Consider the following 20,340-nt stretch of genomic DNA (forward strand, 5'->3'; position numbering starts at 1 on the left):
CAGATGTAGCCGAAACTAGAGCTGGACTTTCTCCACTGCAAATCCCCTCCTCCTTCTCTTCCTCCTCCCTCCCTCCCTGTCGTGCTTTCTCTCTCCCTCTCTCTCTCTCTCCTCATCTCGCTTTCTCCCATAACAAACGCGGGCGCGTGTGCACGCACACACGGCGGAGAGGAGAGGAGAGGCGAGGAGAGAGGAAAGGAGAGAGCGAGCAAGAAGGAGGAGTGCAGCGGAACGATGGAGATATTCTGCGTGCGTGTCCTCTGTCGCCGCGGTGCTCGGAGTTCAGCCACAGAGTGGATGTGAGAGAGCGTGTGTGTTGTGTGTGTGTGTGTGTGTGTGTGTGTGTGTGTGTGTGTGTGTGTGTGTGTGTGAGCGAGTGAGTGAGTGAGTGCGAGTCCCTGCCGCCGCTTGTACGGAGGGAGAAGAGGAGCGCGGAGGAGAGCAGAGTGGAGGGAAAAAAAAGGGGGGGAACCGTTGATCCTGACCGGGGCTTAGCGGGATCTCGTACCAGGGGATCGGAGGAAGCTGATGTGCAACAACTACTCCCAACTACTACCGCCGCTCTGCCTGCGCATCGCTGTCCGCCCGCCCGCCTCCCCAACTTCTGCCGTGACCTCGCCTCGTCTTTTAGCTTGCCGCTAAGCTGCTGAGGGAACAGACATGCATAGGCACAACCCGGGATCTAGGCTGTTTCGTCCGCTACATCAGTAATTCACAGTCTGAGGTGAGTGGCTCCTTTCCTTCCCTCTCCTCCGTTTCACCTCCTGGTCACAGCACCTGCATGGGGAAAGTCTTTTTCAAATAACCTCTAGAAAGGAAATCCGAGGGCTCGGCTCCCTCTGTGGATCTAAGCCAGGAATAAGCTGCAGGGAATTTTTCTTTTTTTCTTTGCTTTCCTAATGGAAAGATTCTCCGTTTCAGCCGGGTGATCAAATATGAAACACATGCGGCAGATGAGAGCACAGATTTCAGCTGGGGAATGTGCCGCCGTGGAGAATTTTTTTTTTGGGACAATGCCAGCATAAAAAAAAGTTTAAATATGGAGGAAAAAAACCCCATACAGCTCAGGTGCTACTGCAAAAAAAAAAGAAGGAAATGCCACTCGAGTCAAGACTAAACAATCGAGGTGTGTCAGATCTATCTGGTAAAAATGCTGCTTCGTGATCCAGGTCCCCCCTCGTCTGCCTCAGCAGGCGTAGCTGGGGCAGCACTCGAGCGGAGACGCTCTCTCAGATGATGCTGCATTTCTCCTCATCCAGGCAGCTCGGCACGTGTTACTTCAACCGCAGAATGCCCAAAACAAAAGAGAGAGAGTGTGTGTGTGTGTGTGCGCGAGTGTATGCATATATCTGAGTTGTGTGGTGTTTCCGCTGGCCCCTGCGTGGCTGTGGCGGTGTCACATGGGCAAGCAGGCAGCTTGCTATGGCGAGGAATACATAATGAGAGCTTTGCATCAGGCAGCGTCTGATTAAAGACCTTAACAGCAGAGTAATCTAGATTAATGGACAGGCTGAACACAACTATCTTTCTACTCAACACCACGGCAGAATGGCGCATGGGCGTGTGTGTGTGTGTGTGTGTGTGTTTGTGTGGCGTGCATGCGTCCATGCATGTGTGTGAGTGCGTGTGTGTGCATATGTAGAGGCTGTATTCTTGGTTTCAAGACAACTTCATTCTTTTCTCCCCACTTATTGCCCCCCCTCTATTCTGTGTGTGTGTGTGTGTTTGCATACAGAAAAGGAATGAACAGAGAGAGAAGATGGGGGGAACAAAGGGAGATATATATATATATATAGAGAGAGAGAGAGAGAGAGAGAGAGAGAGAGAGAGAGAGAGAGAGAGAGAGAGAGAGAGAGAGAGAGAGAGAGAGAGAGAGAGAGAGAGAGAGAGAGAGAGAGAGAGAGAGAGAGAGATGGCTGCTTCAAACCCTCAGATCTTGATTGTCCTTCAATTGCCACACAGGGAGAGAATGTCATTCTCTCTCACCAGTGACACCCTCTACTGCTGCCATCTCTCTCCCCTTCAACCCCATCTCACATCATGACTCTGATACAATCTCCCCTCTGCCCTATTCCACTTCCTACACACACACACACACACACACACAGAGGGAGGGAGAGAGAGAGAGAGAGAGAGAGAGAGAGAGAGAGAGAGAGAGAGAGAGAGAGAGAGAGAGAGAGAGAGAGAGAGAGAGAGAGAGAGAGAGAAAATAAGAGAGAACAAGAGAGGGGGAACGAGAGACAAAACAAGAGAGAGAGAACGAGAGAGCAAGAGAGAGAGAACAAGAGAGAGAAAATTAGAGAACGGGAGAGAACAAGAGAGAACGAGAGACAACAAGAGAGAGAGAACGAGAGAGCAAGAGAGAGAGAACGGGAGAGCAAGAGAGAGAACGAGAGAGAGTACGAGAGAGAAAGAAGAAGAGCGAGAAAACAAGCGAGAACGAGAGAGAGAATGCGAGAGCGAGCGAGAACAGGAAAGGGAGAAAACAAGAGACAGGACGAGAGAGAACGAGAGAGAGAAAACAAACAAGAGACAGAACGAGAGAGAGAGAACGAAGAGAGAATATGGAGTTTACTTTTCTTTGACAACTGAAGGTGAAAATAACCCGTGAATGGCACATGGAGGGGAACCGTTGAGAAACACTCAGAAGTCGTCAACCTGCATTTTCCCCCCCAAGCCCCCGTCCACCCTGGTGCCTGACGCAGGAAAAGCCATATTGAAGGTGAGAGGAGGGAAAACCAGAATGGGACATGGGGGAAAACAACAAAAAAATCATGTTCTCTGAAATGCCTCTCCATCTATCACCCCCTCCATCTCGCCCTTCATCCATGCAGTCTTCTCTGTGCTGGCTCGGAGAGGACGGGGCATGGCAGCCCAAGAGAAATGAGGAGCCCAGCCTGCCACTTCTAAGCTAATCTTTATTTTTAGGGATCGGGGAAATCAGTCAGTATCTCCTCACAGTAATGCCCCGGAGAGAAGGGATGAGGACACTCTGATGCGTTCAGCTAACAGTGGTCCACAAACACTCACACACACACAGCCATGGGAGCTTGCCTATGCACTGCCCTTGGACACGATAACTTCTGAAACAGAGATACACGAAGATGGATGGGTGCAACGCAGTTACAGCATGAAAAAAAAGGAGAAGCAGAAGGAAGAGGAAAAAAAAAGTGCACACAACGGAGAATGTATTGGCAGACGCCGTGGCGGGGGCAAAACACAATGCACAAAGCAGACAACAAGCACAGCGATGTCTTGGGGGTTGCATGTTGCATGACATCTGACTCCTCAGAGCAAGCTGGGGAGGAAGCGAGGGAGCGTCGGGCCTTTCTAAACGGGCCAAGTGTGCCTCTGCCTCCCGCGGTCCCACTCGCTGGGAGCGGCATTCATTCACCCAGCAAACAAATTGCTCCCCTATACAAGAATGACTGTTTTTGGAGCAGGCCAGATGTTACCTTTCATGTGGTAATGGGATTATTCATTAAGAGGATGATTTTTCTTTTTTTTTGTCGCGACACAACATCACCGAGCGGTGGAGGTGAAGTGTGTGTGCATGTGCTGTGAAGGGACGGGGTGTGTGGGCAACAGAGTATGTGCACTGCATACGGCGATACCTTTAGCACACCTGATCCCACCTGGCTGGTGTAGCCTGTGTACACTGGTGTCTGTTTGTGTGTGTGTGTGTGTGTGTGTGTCCCCTTCTGCTTCACTGTGGAGGTCCTCCCAGCTGAGGGGCGCTGACAGGCTTAGAGGAGGGGAGATTGGGGAGTGTGGGAGTAAAAGTTAATGGTTAAAAGAGGTGATGAGTGGGCATCCAGGTGGCGTGGCGGTCTATACTGTTGCCTACCAACACGGGGATCGCCGGTTCGAATCCCCATGTTACCTCTAGCTCTGTCGGGTGTCCCTACAGACACAATTGGCAATGTCTGCAGGTGGGAAGCTGGATGTGGGTCTGTGTCCTGGTCGCTGCACTAGCGCCTCCTCTGGTTGGTCGGGGCACCTGTTCGGGGGGGGGGGGGACTGGGGGGAATAGTGTGATCCTCCCACGTACTACATGTCACTTTCAGGTGAAAAGAAGCGGCTGGCGACTCCACATGTATCGGAGGTGGCATGTGGTAGTCTGCAGCCCTCCCTGGATCAGCAGAGGGGGTGGAGCAGAGACCGGGACGGCTCGGAAGAGTGGGGTAATTGCCCGGATACAATTGGAGAGAAAAAGGGGAGAAAAAAAGAAAAGAGGGGATGAGTGGTGTAATTGTGTGGGGGAGGAATAAATGATCACATGCTGAGCTCAGCACAGCCATTTATCATCATTCTTCAAAGTTTAGTTCTAGTCCTTTACATTTCTATGCAATATTCTTGCCAATGTTGTGTGTGTGTGTGTGTGTGGGGGGGGGGCTTACTTTGCCTGATCACCATATGCATGGCACACCGCTTGTAGGTTGGTAGTTTTCAAGTACCTTGCTTGAGGACACACCAGCAGGGTTCAAAGACTGCTATCGCGGAGAGAGGCTCAGAGCCTCAGACGCTAAGCTAAAAGACGGTATTCAAGCTAACTGCGATGCCATGTTGACCCAAATTCTACTCAAAACATTCACACAGCCTTATTTTAACTTGTGCCCAACCTAATTGAAAAAATACCTTAAATTGAAAAGTCAGACGTGCAGAGCAGATAAGTGGTGGTGCTTCTGGGGGTGGGGTGGGGGGGGTTAGAGAGACAGGCTTGTAAATGGTGGTTAACTACCATAACAGCCAAGTGTTAGTCTTATCAGTCACTCCAACTTGACTTTATCACACATTCTGTACATAAAACTGCAATATACTTTGTGCTTTACATTAGAGCGATGGTCAAAGTGAGGAAAAACAAGACAAGCCTATAGAAAAGAGTGTGTTTGTGTGTGTACATACGTGGTGAAAAAAACACAGTGTACACACACGTACATACACACACACCTGGTTAGAGCAACATCTAAGTTTGACTGAGCTACTATACTGAGAAACTATGTTAGCTCAATTCTGCTGCTCATTAAAAGTTGTTGATGGGCATCTGGGTGGCGTGGCGGTCTATTCCGTTGCCTACCAACACAGGGCTCTCCGGTTCGAATCCCTGTGTTACCTCCAGCTTGGTCGGGCGTTCCTACGGACACAATTGGCCGTGTCTGCGGGTGGGAAGCCGGATGTGGGTATGTGTCCTGGTCACTGCACTAGTGCCTCCTCTGGTCGGTCGGGGCGCCTGTTCGGGGTGGGGGGGTGGAACTCGGGGGGGAATAGCCTGATCCTCCCACACGCTACGCCCCCCCTGGCGAAATTCCTCACTGTCAGGTGAAAAGAAGCGGCTGGCGACCCCACTTGTATCGGAGGAGGCATGTGGTAGTCTGCAGCCCTCGCCGGCTCGGCAGAGGGGGTGGAGCAGCGACCTGAACTGCTCGGAAGAGTCGGGTAATTGGCTAGATACAATTGAGGAGAAAAAACGGGGGTGGGGGGGAGTTAAAAAAAAGTTGTTGATGACAACATCATCTGAAAGCCATCACATGGATGTAGCATTGCAGCTCCATGTTAAGCCCTGCGACCTGACCCCCGACTTAAGGATTTAGATCCCGTCATGTCTACGGTCCATATAGTTCAAGCTTTACTGCTGCTGAATAGGGGATGCTTTTGCAAACAAACATTTGTTCTGAGGGTGTTTTAGCATTTGACATTGAAGTTCAGTGAAGAGTATATTTGTATGCACTTATTTCTTCATTTCTTTTTAAATGAACAAGAGGCAAAACTCCCCCAGACTTTGTCCATTTCCACTTTTGGATTCATCACTTGCGGTCATTAAATTCAGTATTACTGACAGTGCGATACATCTCTCCGACAAGAGAGGGTGGCTGTTGTCATTTTCTCTCTGCCTCTGTTTCCATCTATTTTGGTTCATGAATCTGTTCCCATCCGGGCACAGAAAGGACGTCTTTGCCTTCTCTCCAGATCTCTATCCCTGTCTGCTTTACTCGCCTCCAATTCTCCTCCGCTCCAGCACAGAGCTCATCTCTCCTCTTCTCTCCTTCTCCTCACATCTGTCTATTCTATGTCCTTCCTCTCCTTTCGCATCCAAGCAGCTGTGTGTGTGTGTGTGTGAGCGAGAGAGAGAGAGAGAGAGAGAGAGAGAGAGAGAGAGAGAGAGAGAGAGAGAGAGAGAGAGAGAGAGAGAGAGAGAGAGCATGTGCAGGGGCTTGTGTTAGTGTGTAGTTTCTTTGCTAGGGACGCCGCCTGACTGAGAGGAATCTGAGTGCAGCAGGGGAGTTCTCTAGTTACCCATCAGCTTTGAAACCTCAACCCATCTAGGAGGCAGGGAGAGCGAGCGAGGGGCAGAAGAAGTAAAAGAACAAGAGCGAGACTGAGAAAAAAGACAAACAAGGGAAAAATGAGAGAGCGAGAGAGTGAGAACGAGAAAGATGATGTTATGCAGAGACAAAAAGCAGAAAGGGGAGAGCGTGATCCAGCGCATTCTGATGAAGGCAGGCAGCCTCTGCAGCAAGCATCCTGTCTAGAGACCTGATTTCTATCTAGCCCAAGCTTGGTGACGTATGGACTATAGCCTCACTATGAATTCATCAAGCTCCCCAGAGCCTGCGGGGCAGGCTTCACAGGTTTATGCATAGCTTCCTTTATATGCACTATGCCAACTCACTACATACTAATAACACAATTCAGTGGGGATGAGGCGAGCAGAGAAGAACAAGGTCAGAAAGACCATCGGTAACCAGTGAAAGATTTAAAGCTCTGCGAGAAGCAAACAGTGTATGTATGCAGATGTATGATGCAGGGTAAGAGCAATTTCTGATGTCGTACAGACGGAGGCGATGACTGATGCTCGGAGATTACGTCCTGTATGCTGGTCTTTGAGGAGACTCACCTACAGCACCATCATGTTGCTTTGTTAGACACTCAGCAGCATCTTCTTGCAGTGACACTCAGAATGCTGCTGCAAAGACGAGTACGCAAACAGGCGTGCACATAGTGCGCACCTAAAAATAATCCATTAAAGGCCGATCATATGGGGCATCCGGGTAGCGTAGCAGTCTATTCCGTTGCCTACCAACATGGGGATCGCTGGTTTGAATTACCGTGTTACCTCCGGCTTGGTCGGGCATCCCTCCAGACATAACTGGCCATGTCTGTGGGTGGGAAGCCGGATGTGGGTGTGTGTGTTCTGGTTGCTGCACTAGTGCCTCCTCTGGTCGGTCGGGGCACCTGTTCGGGGGGAACAGCGTGATCCTCCCACGCGTTACGCCCCCCTGGCGAAACTCCTCACTGTCAGGTGAAAAGAAGCAGCGGGCGATTCTACATGTATCAGAGGAGGCATGTGGTAGTCTGCAGCCCTTCCTGGATCAGCAGAAGGGGTGGAGCAGCAACCAAGATGGCTCGGAAGAGTGGGGCAATTGGCCAAGCACAATTGGGGAGAAAAAGGGTGAATCAAAAAGACCGATCATATATTAAAAATATAAAAGTGAAAACACATCAAACTTCCAAAGGAAACCTATTCACTTTTTGTTATACAAGAGGCTGGGCACGATGCAGAACGTCTGCAGTATGTATAAGCATGTTTCAAAGTGCTATGGATTAACAGCTAATCTGACAGAAAAGCCAAAAGGCAAAGCCTGGAGCCGTCTCCTCTGCACTCTTTAGCGTATTGTGCATTTCTGCAAACAATATGTTACTGCTATTATTTAGTATTTACTGTAATACATTTCCCGAGAATCATGATCCCCCCCCCTCCCCCATTCTTTAAACTGGTACCTGCTAACAGAGCACTGAGTCACGATGAGTGAGCGACAATCACTCGAAACAAAATCCTTTAAAACCCCCTGGTTTCTAGCCCCCGCGTCTTACGGCATTAAGCTACCATTAGGTGACAAAGGATTTGCTTCACTTAGTGTCAGCCTAATGTATGCTATCCCTCAATACTGTCCCGCCAAGTCAATCACTCAGCTACATAAATATATATAAATATATATATATATATATATATATATATATATATATATATATATATATATACTATACCGTCGCATTACACCCTAAGAGCATGGGGCGTGCACATACACAACCACACACTCGCATGCCAACGCACAATAAAACCACAGAAAGGAAACGTATCAACGGCTGACCTTGTCCGACACAATCTTAAAACGGCTAATGGCTGCAGCATATTTTAACTATATAATCACTGCGCTCTAAAGAGGTAGATCAAAGTCTTCTTCTCCCTCCCCCCCACCCCACCCCAGAAACACCGCTAAGCCCCATGTAATTATGGGAAGGAGCCGAGGAGAGGAGAGCAAAGTGGAAAACAAAACAAGAGTAGATAAAGCTGGATTACAGTGGGGCTTGGTATTTCCACGACTGCGATGATACCGCCGGGCCCATTTGTTCAGGCAGCGTCTGAGGCCATGCTGAGCCGTAATAATGTGAAACTGTCGCAATCAGAGATGTGGAATTTATCGCTGATCACACGGCGCAAGGGCAGACTTTAGGCCCACTTTGGGTCTAATGGAAAAGCACAATACCGGCGGCATTTCTTTTCCTGTGATTTCACGTCGGTAAATAACACAGAACCAAGCTGTCTCTGTGCACTGAATAGGGGTGGACCTTGAAATGACAAAATTTCACCCCAAATGCTGATATATTCTGCTACACATTGCATGTGGCTACTGTATTTGAACAGGACGGCACTGGGTGAGCACCGCTGAACGGTTTATGGTCACAGCGTCCTCATTTAGGGCTGTCAAGCAGATCACCAAAATATGAACCGAGTGTAAAATGGGTAAAACAACGAGCGGAAATCAAAGGAAGGGGGCCGATGAAACAGTCTTTTAAATGTCTTTATGGACTGGGGAATGTTTGCAATCACAGCATTGTAAGCTGGTGACAGATGTACTCAGCCCCCCCCCCCCCCGGTTCAATGATGGTCGTTCCCTCTTCACACAGATGACCCAGATGCTAAGTGATGAATCCTCTATGAATAGTATGGATTGAGCCATTGAAACTAGTTAATTCTCACACCTATCTCCATTTAAAACCGATTGTTGGTTTCGGTCTTCATGCCACTGTATTGTTTATAAGGGTGGGGATACCTACAGTCAGTTTAGACTGAAGAGGTCACTTAGTTGAGTGATGAAACGTTTCTGTCAGTAAACGTTGGGTCCAGATGAACTGATTCAACTTTCTTTGAATCTTTTAAATGGCTTAATAAGAAAGGATTTCAAGGGTAGTGGTGGTGGCATTTGATGTGTCGGGCCACGTTTCCCTGTTGACAGTTGTGTTGTGGTTGTGATCCATCAATGAATGAACCTCTTCTTTGAAAAGGAACCCCAACTATGAAGACTTGCAGACTTTATTAGATGACCGTTGGCATCAGCAATATAAATGTGATATAAATACACAGAAAGAAGAAAGCCACTCTATTTTTCTCATTGTGCAGTTGTTTGGTCACAACGAATGTGTTCTCTGCATTTAACCCATTCTATTGTATAGGAGCAGTGGGCAGTTGCAGCGCCCGGGGACCAACTCCAGTTCTTTCTATTGCCTTGCTCAGGAGCACAGACAGGAGTATTAACCCTAACATGCATGTCTTTTTGATGGTGCGAGGAAACCGCAGCATCCGGAGGAAACCACACGCAGACATGGGAAGAACATGCAAACTCCACACAGAAAGGACCTGGGACGGCCTGGGGTTCGAACCCAGGACCTTCTTGCTGTGAGGCAACAGTGCTAACCACTGGGCCACCGTGCTGCCCGCCGCTCTAGATGTCTTCGTTTTTATAAAATTTGAAAAATATCCTTTCACTCGTAGGCCGTCATTGTTGTTTACATCGCAATGCAGTCTGGGTTATGATGTCAAATGGTTGCACTGGTCTCTGTCCCATTCCCTTGACGCTACAGCGAGATAAACACGTCTTCTGTTCCGCCTTTTCAATTTGAACCCGAGCGCAATGTTAGCGAGGAGGACAACATAAACGACATTACTCAAAATGTACATCGAAATGAAGATGATCAGAGAGGTGAGGAGACGGGAGTGGGGCAAAATTGATGGCGTCTGCACAGCACCCACTTGTCGGTGCCAACGGAGAGGGAGGATGTCTGGCGTAAAGAGCTCGGCTTTCTGTCAGCAGCTGTTCAAGGTAAGCATATGGATCAAACGATTGTATCATAAAACATATTCCAATATCAATAATTTCAAGGATTAGCATCCACCGCCGTCGTATTCTTTATATATTACGAGAATATACAGTAAAACACACTAACAGGATGCTTACAGGTTTGATTATATTTACAGACACGCCGTGCATCACAGCACACAGGAACACTGAGGCAGTTTGTCTGAAACGGGATGTTTTCTGGGCCGCCCTTGTCAGCCTCCATGACCGGCAGAGTGTTTGCCAACCAAATCAGAACCAGGTCACCAACAGGCAAGTCAGAACATCAGCCCATGTTCACCGTTAAGTTCCCTTCATTTAATTTGTGATATTGGGTTATACAAATAAAATTGATTTGATTTGATTTATTTTAAATCGTATTTTACATAGAATAAAATGTATTTCAAAATAGCTAAAGGTGCCATATATAATGTCTCGTGTATGAAATTCAGTTTGATTCCTGGTTATTTGTATTCTTGCATATTGTAATCTTTTCTGACCAACAACATTAAAACGTATAAAAATCACACCAAATAGCACCCCCTTGCATTATTTTGATCAGATATTTGATTACAACACCTTATCGTATCTACAGGAGAACAAAGTAGGGTGTCTATATCGATAGCATCTTGTATTTGCCACAATCAGCAAGCGAAGTCCTCAGATGACAAACCATAAAAGTTAGTTTACCCTCCTACTTCAGGAGGCTCGTTTGTAATTCCAGACAGTGGAGGACTGTGGGTTGTGTGGTTTCAGCTGGAACAGTTGACCTGTACACACAGCACACTCAGAATGTGATGGAAAAAAATCTAACTGGACCGTGACCATCGTGTGAAGGCTTCAGTAGTTTTTTACAGCTTAAGGCAAACAACTTGTATCATTCTTTAATAACTTTACAGTGTATTTGTTTCAGTCGCTGCGCGGATGCCTTTGACGGATGATCCAGGTCTTTCAAAAGCCGCTTGTCTTTCAGTATTCACGAGTGCTTTGTGGGCTTCAGATCCTGGCCCTAACCAAAGCCTGCTTCTCTGGCTCGTCTCATCAAGGGGTTCACGAGCACATCGGTTATGGCGCCTGTTCCCTGGCCAGTTATGGCGGTTGGTAACATGGTGTATTACTTATACCCAATTCTTTTATATATATATATATATATATATATATATATATATATAAATTTATTTCTGATTTTTCCATTTTTTCTCCCAATTTAGTGGCCAATCGATCCCTATTTTAATTCAAACACCCACCCTCGTACTGCATGCGTTCGCCAACTGCATCTCTCCGGCCGGCAGTCTCGAAGGAGACCGCCTCCCCACTTTCGTGACAAGGCGACTCCAGGCCGAACCACTGTTTTTTCCGACACACACAGAGACGCATTCACGTGACGAACACAAGCCGACTCCACCCCCCTCCCGAAGACAGCGTTGCCAATGATTGCTGCTTCATCGAGCCCGGCCATAGTCGGATCTGACGAGCACAGTCCCCAGTGGGCAACTGCATCGACACAAAGCCGATGCTTAGACCGCTACACCACCGCGGACCCCCTACTTATACCCAATTCTTTCAACAAGTCAGCGCCACCCTCACAGGTTTGTGCACTCCACCATAAATGATTTATAAAGGATTGAATCCACTCTCAGGCCTTCACATCCCCTCCTCTTAGCCGCAGTGGCCAGGAATTAAATTCGTGTTTTTTTTTTTAGGGTGTCCGGGTGGCATGGCAGTCTATTCCATTGCCTACCAACACAGGGATCACTGGTTCGACTTTCTTCTCTTCTTATCGCTAGGAAAGCCGTGACGTCTTACATCACTTGTCTTGTTTTCTTTCGACTAGAAACTACAACCAAAAGCAGCACAGTGTAGCATTTTATTGATGTTTTTTCAACTGCAGGCCAGTAAAAATATCAACAAGTAAGAGTACTGCCAACCAATTTACGTCACTGACCCAGGGCATTGCGCACGTTAAGTAATGGCTGCCTCCGTTAAGTCAAAATATGTGCTAAATGTTGGGGATTTTTAAATAATGAAAATATTTCTCATGTTTCTAACAACATTTTAGTAGGAGTGTGCAATTATAGCATATTAAGGCCTACAAATCTTAATAGTTAGGGTTCATTTGAAGGGAAAAACAGGTTTCGTGCAAACGCAGCCCAGCATAAATTCCATCCATCCATTATCCAAACCGCTTATCCCGCTCTCAGGGTCGCGGGGATGCGGGAGCCTATCCCAGCAGTCATTGGGCGGAAGGCTGGGAGACACCCTGGACAGCTGCCAGACCATCACACAGGGCCGTCATACACACACCCGTTCATACCTAGGGACAATTTAGTATGGCCGATTCACCTGACCTACATGTCTTTGGACTGTGGGAGGAAACCAGAGCCCTCGGAGGAAACCCACGCAGACACGGGGTGAACATGCAAACTCCACAGACGATGACCCAGGATGACCCCCCAGGTTGGACTACCCTGGGGCTCGAACCCAGGACCTTCTTGCCGTGAGGCGACCGCACTAACCACTTCACCACCATGCCACCCCCAGCATAAATTTAAATGACAAAATGCCCCAAACTGACCAAGGACACTAAAGTTTCTAGCTGATACTGTTGCTGATAATGCCCTTTGGTGACCAAAACATTCGATGAGGTAGCTGCCATTCACAAAACCTGCTCACTCATACACCTCCCTATGTTCAAGAACAACAAAAGTATTGTTGCATTCATTTACTCATTCAGGGTACAGTGTGCAAGCTCAGAGTGCCAGTGTTTCCCACACACAGGCTTTACCTGGTGGAGTCTTCTGGGTATATTTGCAACCCCCTTAGGCATATTTTGGCTAAGATGGAGACAGATGTACTCTTCGGCAACTTTCCCCCCCTCGGTTAAGCGATGGTCGTTCCCTCATTACATAGATGGCCTCTTTGACGCCCCGTTCAAACCAGCGTTCCTCCTTATCAAGGATGTGCCCATCCTGATCCTTAAAAGAGTGGCTACTGGCCTGTAGATGGGTGTAGACTGCGGAGTCTTGGCCTGACATGTTAGCTCTTCTATGTTGTGCCATCCTCTTGGCTAGCGTTTGTTTGGTTTCCCCAATATACAAGTATGTACATCTGTCGCCATCTTACAATGTGGTGATTTCAACTATTCCCCAATCCTCTGTGAATAGTACACATGGCCACTGACACTCTAGTTAATGGTCACACCTATTTGCATATGAAATCAATCATTGGTTTCGGTAGTTATGCGACTGTGCTGTTTATAAGGGTGGGGATACCTGCAGTCAGTTGAGACTGATGAAATCACTTGGATGAATGATGAAACGTCTCTCCGACTAAACGCTGTGTCCAGATGAACTGATTCACCTTTCTGTGATTTCCTTACCTGGATTATTGAGCATGCATCAAGAAATGCATTTACTCTGTTAAACACATATTACTCTTGTGGACAGGAAAAACTGTGTCCCGTCAAATCCCTGAATATTACCTCAACAGTAATATGTAGTGCCATGGATGATGGCTGAGTTCAGTGGATTTTTCCGAAATAAGGTCACGTTTGAGTCAGGAGTTTTGCCATGCGCAGATGACCTCTTGCGCGGGTGTTTTTGGTCTCTCATTTTGTGCAATGGTAGTGGGTCAGTTCACTTCACTATCTTGCCCCTATAAAAAGAATTAGGGCCACCCTAAAAAAAAAAGAAAGAAAAAAAAAGAAAAGGGGGTCAGCGGTCGAGGCCCTGCGTGATGAGTCATGCCGTTCATGCAAGAGGCCGCAGGGTGGTGTTCCTGCCCGGGGGGGAGACGAGAGATGCTGCTATTGCTGCCCGGACCAAAAACAAATGGCTAACAAATCAGATCTTGGTGAAAAGAGACACATCACTCAGCCTGCAGTGTTGGCACGTCAGAATGGATTAGCCTTAAACTGAAGCATGATACAACGCCATAACACTCCATACATTCTGGGGCTTGCATTAAGGGGGAAGCAAAGAAAATGACTTGGGGATATGATGAGGAACGACTGTTGCTTAGTTTATGCCTTGGAATGAGTGCACTTCCAAAAATTAAATTAACGAATACACTGTTTTGCTGCCTTTAGTTCGAAAACTGGCTGAAAATCTGGACAGCATAATGAGTTGTAATGTGCGATTCTGGGCTTCGTTTTGTTTGACCTGCAAGTATTCATACAGTGGAACACTGACCTCATTTGGAGAGTGGAAAGCAGGCTAACTGTTTGATCTCCCATTTAAAAATGTCATCCAATGAGCAAACATGGGGAGGACGCGGCGAGAGATGAGCAGAAGAGCGCGGCCATGCTGCCGAATAGATAATAACCTAGGTAGCCATATTCACGAAACCCAATCACATGGACATGCAAGAAAGGTAATCTCTTGACGCGACGACAAAAGTAGTTTCAAATCCCGCGTGGCCTGGGAAATAATTGAAAAATTATTTTATTGGATCATACCACATGTAACACTTTGGTTTACATAATTACACGGTTGCTCCTCAGTACACTCCCAAAGTTCAATCAAGTTAATGGCAAGAGGATCAGAAGTAATTATTATTTTCACACCGCACTAAGTGCGGGCATTAGTGGTCTAACTGTACTCTTTTGTATTTCCTCTGCTGAGTATGTTGTGGGCCTTTTTCCACTTTTCCAGCCTGTCCATATGCTTCACAGGACAAGACTGATAATTTTCCAGTGAGTGTTACACTCACTGGCCACTTTATTAGGTACACCTTGCTAGTACCGGGTTGGACCCCCTTTTGCCTTCAGAACTGCCTTAATCCTTCGTGGCATAGATTCAACAAGGTACTGGAAACATTCCTCAGAGAGTTTGGTCCATATTGACATGATAGCATCACGCAGTTGCTGCAGATTTGTCGGCTGCACATCCATGATGCGACTCTCCCGGTCCACCACATCCCAAAGGTGCTCTATTGGATTGAGATCTGGTGACTGTGGAGGCCATTTGAGTACAGTGAACTCATTGTCATGTTCAAGAAACCAGTCTGAGATGATTCGAGCTTTATGACATGGCGCGTTATCCTGCTGGAAGTAGCCATCAGAAGATGGGAACACTGTGGTCATAAAGGGATGGACATGGTCAGCAACAATACTCAGGTAGGCTGTGGCGTTGACATGATGCTCAATTGGTACTAAGGGGCCCAAAGTGTGCCAAGAAAATATCCCCCACACCATTACACCACCACCACCACCAGCCTGAACCGTTGATACAAGGCAGGATGGATCCATGCTTTCATGTTGTTGACGCCAAATTCTGACCCTACCATCCGAATGTTGCAGCAGAAATCGAGACTCATCAGACCAGGCAACGTTTTTCCAATCTTCTATTGTCCAATTTTGGTGAGCCTGTGCGAATTGTAGCCTCAGTTTCCTGTTCTTAGCTGACAGGAGTGGCACCCGGTGTGGTCTTCTGCTGCTGTAGCCCATCTGCCTCAAGGTTCGACGTGTTGTGCGTTCAGAGATGCTCTTCTGCATACCTCGGTTGTAATGAGTGGTTATTTGAGTTACTGTACCTTTCTATCAGCTCGAACCGGTCTGGCCATTCTCCTCTGACCTCTGGCATCAACAAGGCATTTTCGCCCACAGAACTGCCACTCACTGGATATTTTCTCTTTTTCGGACCATTCTCTGTAAACCCTAGAGATGGTTGTGCGTGAAAATCCCAGTAGATCAGCAGTTTCTGAAATACTCAGACCAGCCCGTCTGGCACCAACAACCATGCCACGTTCAAAGTCACTTAAATCACCTTTCTTCCCCATTCTGATGCTCGGTTTGAACTGCAGCAGATCATCTTGACCATGTCTATATGCCAAAATGCATTGAGTTGCTGCCATGTGATTGGCTGATTAGAAATTTACGTTAACGAGCAGTTGGACGGGTGTGCCTAATAAAGTGGCCGGTGAGTGTATATGACCAGTGCAACTTGTGAATGTTTTGTATCTTGTCCACAGTTGCATATGATGCTGTGTATTATCTATAAAGCGTGTTGTCTGTGTGGGACTTGCCAACTGAATTTTAATCGGGACAATTAATGGCGTTGTATAGCAGTGCACCTCGGAGGAATAGGTTTTTGTAATTACAACCCTGCCAGTTTTAAGGACACACATACACACACAAACATTGGTCTTCATGGCAGAAGGCTGCTGCTTCCTCCCTCTCACAACACAAATCTGTCAGCTAGTGTTTGAACTTTGACCACTTGTGGGCACTCTGTGGACTGAAACCTGTTTTGGGATGGTGTTTGGTCCATGACTCAAGGAAACAATGCAAGTGCAATAGCTCTGCTCCCAGCTCTATGCATGTAATAGAGGTATGTAATGTACACCTGTAGGTGCATCCATTTGAATGTATGCTTTTGAGCCATTTTGTATGCACGTGCACATCCACATGTGTGAGTTTGTGTGTGTATATTTGTTTGTGATTATGCGCAGGTGTGTGTAACCTTCACTGCCTCCGATCCAAGCTAACCCAGTGCTCCCTGGCCTGTTATCAGAGTCTTCAGATTAAGCTGATCAGATTGAGATGAGAAAGAGCTTCCTGCAGATAAGAGAAGAGAGCAGGCGGCGATGGCTCCGCTAACAGACCCGGATGGCTGGCATGCTTTAATCCATCCATCCATTATCCAAACTGCTTATCCTGCTCTCAGGGTCGCGGAGATGCGGGAGCCTATCCCAGCAGTCATTGGGCGGCAGGCAGGGAGACACCCTAGACAGGCCACCAGGCCATCACACAGGGCCAACATACACACACACAGTCCCACCTAGGGGCAATTTAGTATGGCCGATTCACCTGCCCTACATGTCTTTGGACTGTGGGAGGAAACCCACGCAGACACGGGGAGAACATGCAAACTCCACACAGAGGATGACCCGGGACAACCCACAAGGTTGGATTACCCTGGGGCTCGAACCCAGAACCTTCCTGCTGTGAGGGGACCGTGCTAACCACTGTGCCACCATGCTGCCCGACATGCTTTAATTTTTTTTTAGATACTTTATTAATCCCCGTGGGGAAATTACACTCTGCATTTAACCCATCCTAGCTGTGTAGCTAGTAGCCGCTGTGCAGCACCTGGGGACCAACTCCAGTGCGTCTTGCCCAAGGCTCAGTCAAGGGCATAGACAGGAGTATTAACCCTAACATGCATGTCTTATTTATGGTGGGGGAAACGGGATTACCCGGAGAAAACTCACCGCAGTCACACAATTCAGCAACACAGGAGAGCTAGTCTTGCATAAACTGACAGAGGAGAGGGAAAGATGAGATGTCCATGCCGTTATTCTCAGGTAAATAAACACGCAGATATGAAATAGTCAGCCATTCCCTGACGACAGTGAGCAGTCATGGCCGATAAGCTGAGGGGGATAATTATCCTATCTCCTTCAGCATCTATATGAGTGTGTGTAGTGTTTGCTTGTCATAAATCTGAAAATCAGCAAGCAGGGGGGAATTGTCAAAGCCTTAGTGCAGACTGCGATGTCTTGACGCAGCCATCGTACCTGTTGTGCTGTGGAAAGATAATTGTTTCTCACCGCTTGGCATGTTTTCCCTGTGGGGTGGCTGTGACGCAATTCTCTGATCATAGTTTCACTGCTTGTCAAAACTTCCTCATTTCTATTCTATTTAACACAGTCTGAAAAGACAGCGTGTGGAAAAATGTGTGGAAAAACTACATGCAAATCAAATATAGGTGGATATGCATATGCAGGCAAACACACACACATACATACACACTTTTGCCTAACTTCGCCCATTTTGCCTAGGTGTGTGAATAAAAAAAAAACACTACAATATTTTGTAGCATTTTGATGATTGTGTCATGATTATTACAATATTTTTTTGGATTATCCCCCCCGCCCCTTTTCTCCCCAATTGTATCCGGCCAGTTACCCCCACTCTTATGAGCCGTCCTGGTCGCTGCTTCGCCCACCCCCCCTACCAATCCAGGGAGGGCTGCAAACTACCACATGCCTCCTCCGATACATGTGGAGTTGCCAGCCGCTTCTTTTTACCAGACAGTGAGGAGTTTCACCAGGGAGACATAGCGCATGGGAGGATCACGCTATTCCCCTGTTCCCCCTTCCCCCCGAACAGGCACTCCGACCGACCAGAAGAGGCACTAGTGTAGCGACTGGGACATCCGGTAACATGGGGATTCGAGCCAGCGATCCCCGTGTTGGTAGCCAACGGATTAGACCGCTACGCTACCCAGACACCTCAGTTTGGGGTTGTTCAAGGGAGCTGACAAACCAGTAAAGCCTTTCATTCTCTGCATACTTCTTGCATTTCACACCAAGCGGATCGCTACATCACAGGCAGAAATGTTAAACAACAGCACTTCATCTTTTCACCTCCTCATCTAACTGGGAACATGCACAATTAAAAAGAAACTATGAACCAGGGTTTGCTGAAAGGCAATTTACATCCCATGTCCCTATGGCAGGGGGTACAATCACACAAACCACAAGACAACACATCATCCAGAACAATACACACAACAGACCCACCAGTACTAAAACCAACGGAAATCAGAGACAACTGTCATGGCAAAAGCAATAAGCAGTGAGTGCATAATTGTGCGGTTTTAAGGTGATATTTGAAGTTTGTCTTGAAATTGATGAAGCTGGGGAGAGTCTCTGATATTGGTAGGCACTAAGTCTCATTTTCTACTTGCTTTAACTGAAAAGATTGACTGGACACAGGCTGTTTTACTGTGCGACAATACTTGGAGGTACACATTGGCGTACAATAATGGTAATAGCTGCAATATGAATCATCACAAATGAGGCTGGAACTATGTACACTTGCAAAATGTTCTTTTAGCAATGTTTTGAAGGATGGCAAAGTATTGTTATGCATTCAAAGGCATTTGCAGATTTGATTACCCTTTTAACAACAAGGCACAGAGGGAATGTTTTATGCTGTTTATAACGAAAGCTGTCTGACTGGAGGCATAACATTTCACTTCGCGTGCAAGACGTCACTGCTGGCTCGGGTGCAGCTCGGTAAGAAAAGTGGATTGGTCAACATAGGCACTTATTGAATACCAAGCAACGTGCCACAGAAGCAAAGAGAGTTTTCCCCTGGTCAGAGCAAGGAGATAATGTACATGCAACTGGCTTTGGACATAGTTTGAAAATAACCTTGTCTTCTCAAACATACATATTTTTTTTGGGATTTTCCCCCTTTTTCTCCCCAATTGTATCCAGCCAATTACCCTATTCTTCCGAACTGTCCTGGTTGCCGCTCCACCCCCTCTGCTGATCCGGGGAGGGCTGTAGACTACCACATGCCTCCTCCGACACATGTGGAGTCACCAGCCGCCTCTTTTCACCTTACACTGAGGAGTTTCGCCAGGGGGACGTAGTTTGTGAGAGGATCACGCTATTCTCCCTAGTCCCCCTCCCCACTGAACAGGCGCTCCAACTGACCAGAGGAGACGCTAGTGCAGCGACCAGGACATGCACCCACATCCGGCTTCCCACCCGCAGACACGGCCAATGGTGTCTGTAGGGATGCCTGACCAAGCCAGAAGTAGCACGGGGATTCAAACCGGCGATCCATGTGTTGGTAGGCAACAGCATAGACTACCACGCCTCCCGGACACCGCATTATTATTATTATTATTATTATTATTATCATCATCATTATTTTAATCCAAGCCATTACTTCAATCTTTCATTGTCAATTTGGAGCCTGAAGCCATTGCTGTGTCATTCATATTGGTTATTACTCACCATAGCACAAACTGTACGTGCAAGTTGCAGGGTGATACCACACGAGCTATGTCGAAGTGCAAACAATCAATGACATGAAATGACATGTTTGGCTGATATGCATTTGCATACTCAACAATGTCTGATACAATTTTGCACGCATCCCAAAAATCGATAAAATCGCAAATGATATATCACTGACCCCTCACTGGTGTGTGTTTATGCGTGTACGCCCATTTCTGAGTGTGTTCAGTGACATAGCATGGTCACGCAACAGACAGCAGCTACTGGAGCGTCTGTACAGCCACAGAGACTCACAGCCTCAACAAATTAGAATGGGCGAACAGATAAATCATGTTTAACTGCAATGACACACAACTGGGTGCCCTTCTAAAATTGGTGTCATTGCTTTCACATAGGGCAAGATTAT

At 47.2% G+C, this 20,340-nt stretch overlaps 1 protein-coding gene across 2 annotated transcripts in view; it reads right to left on the reverse strand.

The window, feature by feature from the left end:
- dock1 (dedicator of cytokinesis 1) overlaps nucleotides 1–20,340 on the reverse strand; it is a 350,480-nt gene that overhangs the window by 144,089 nt on the left and 186,051 nt on the right. The gene's annotated exons all lie outside the window — the stretch shown is intronic.

This window comes from Lampris incognitus, chromosome 17, assembly GCF_029633865.1.
Source record: "Lampris incognitus isolate fLamInc1 chromosome 17, fLamInc1.hap2, whole genome shotgun sequence".
Taxonomy (NCBI): Eukaryota; Metazoa; Chordata; class Actinopteri; order Lampriformes; family Lampridae; genus Lampris; species Lampris incognitus.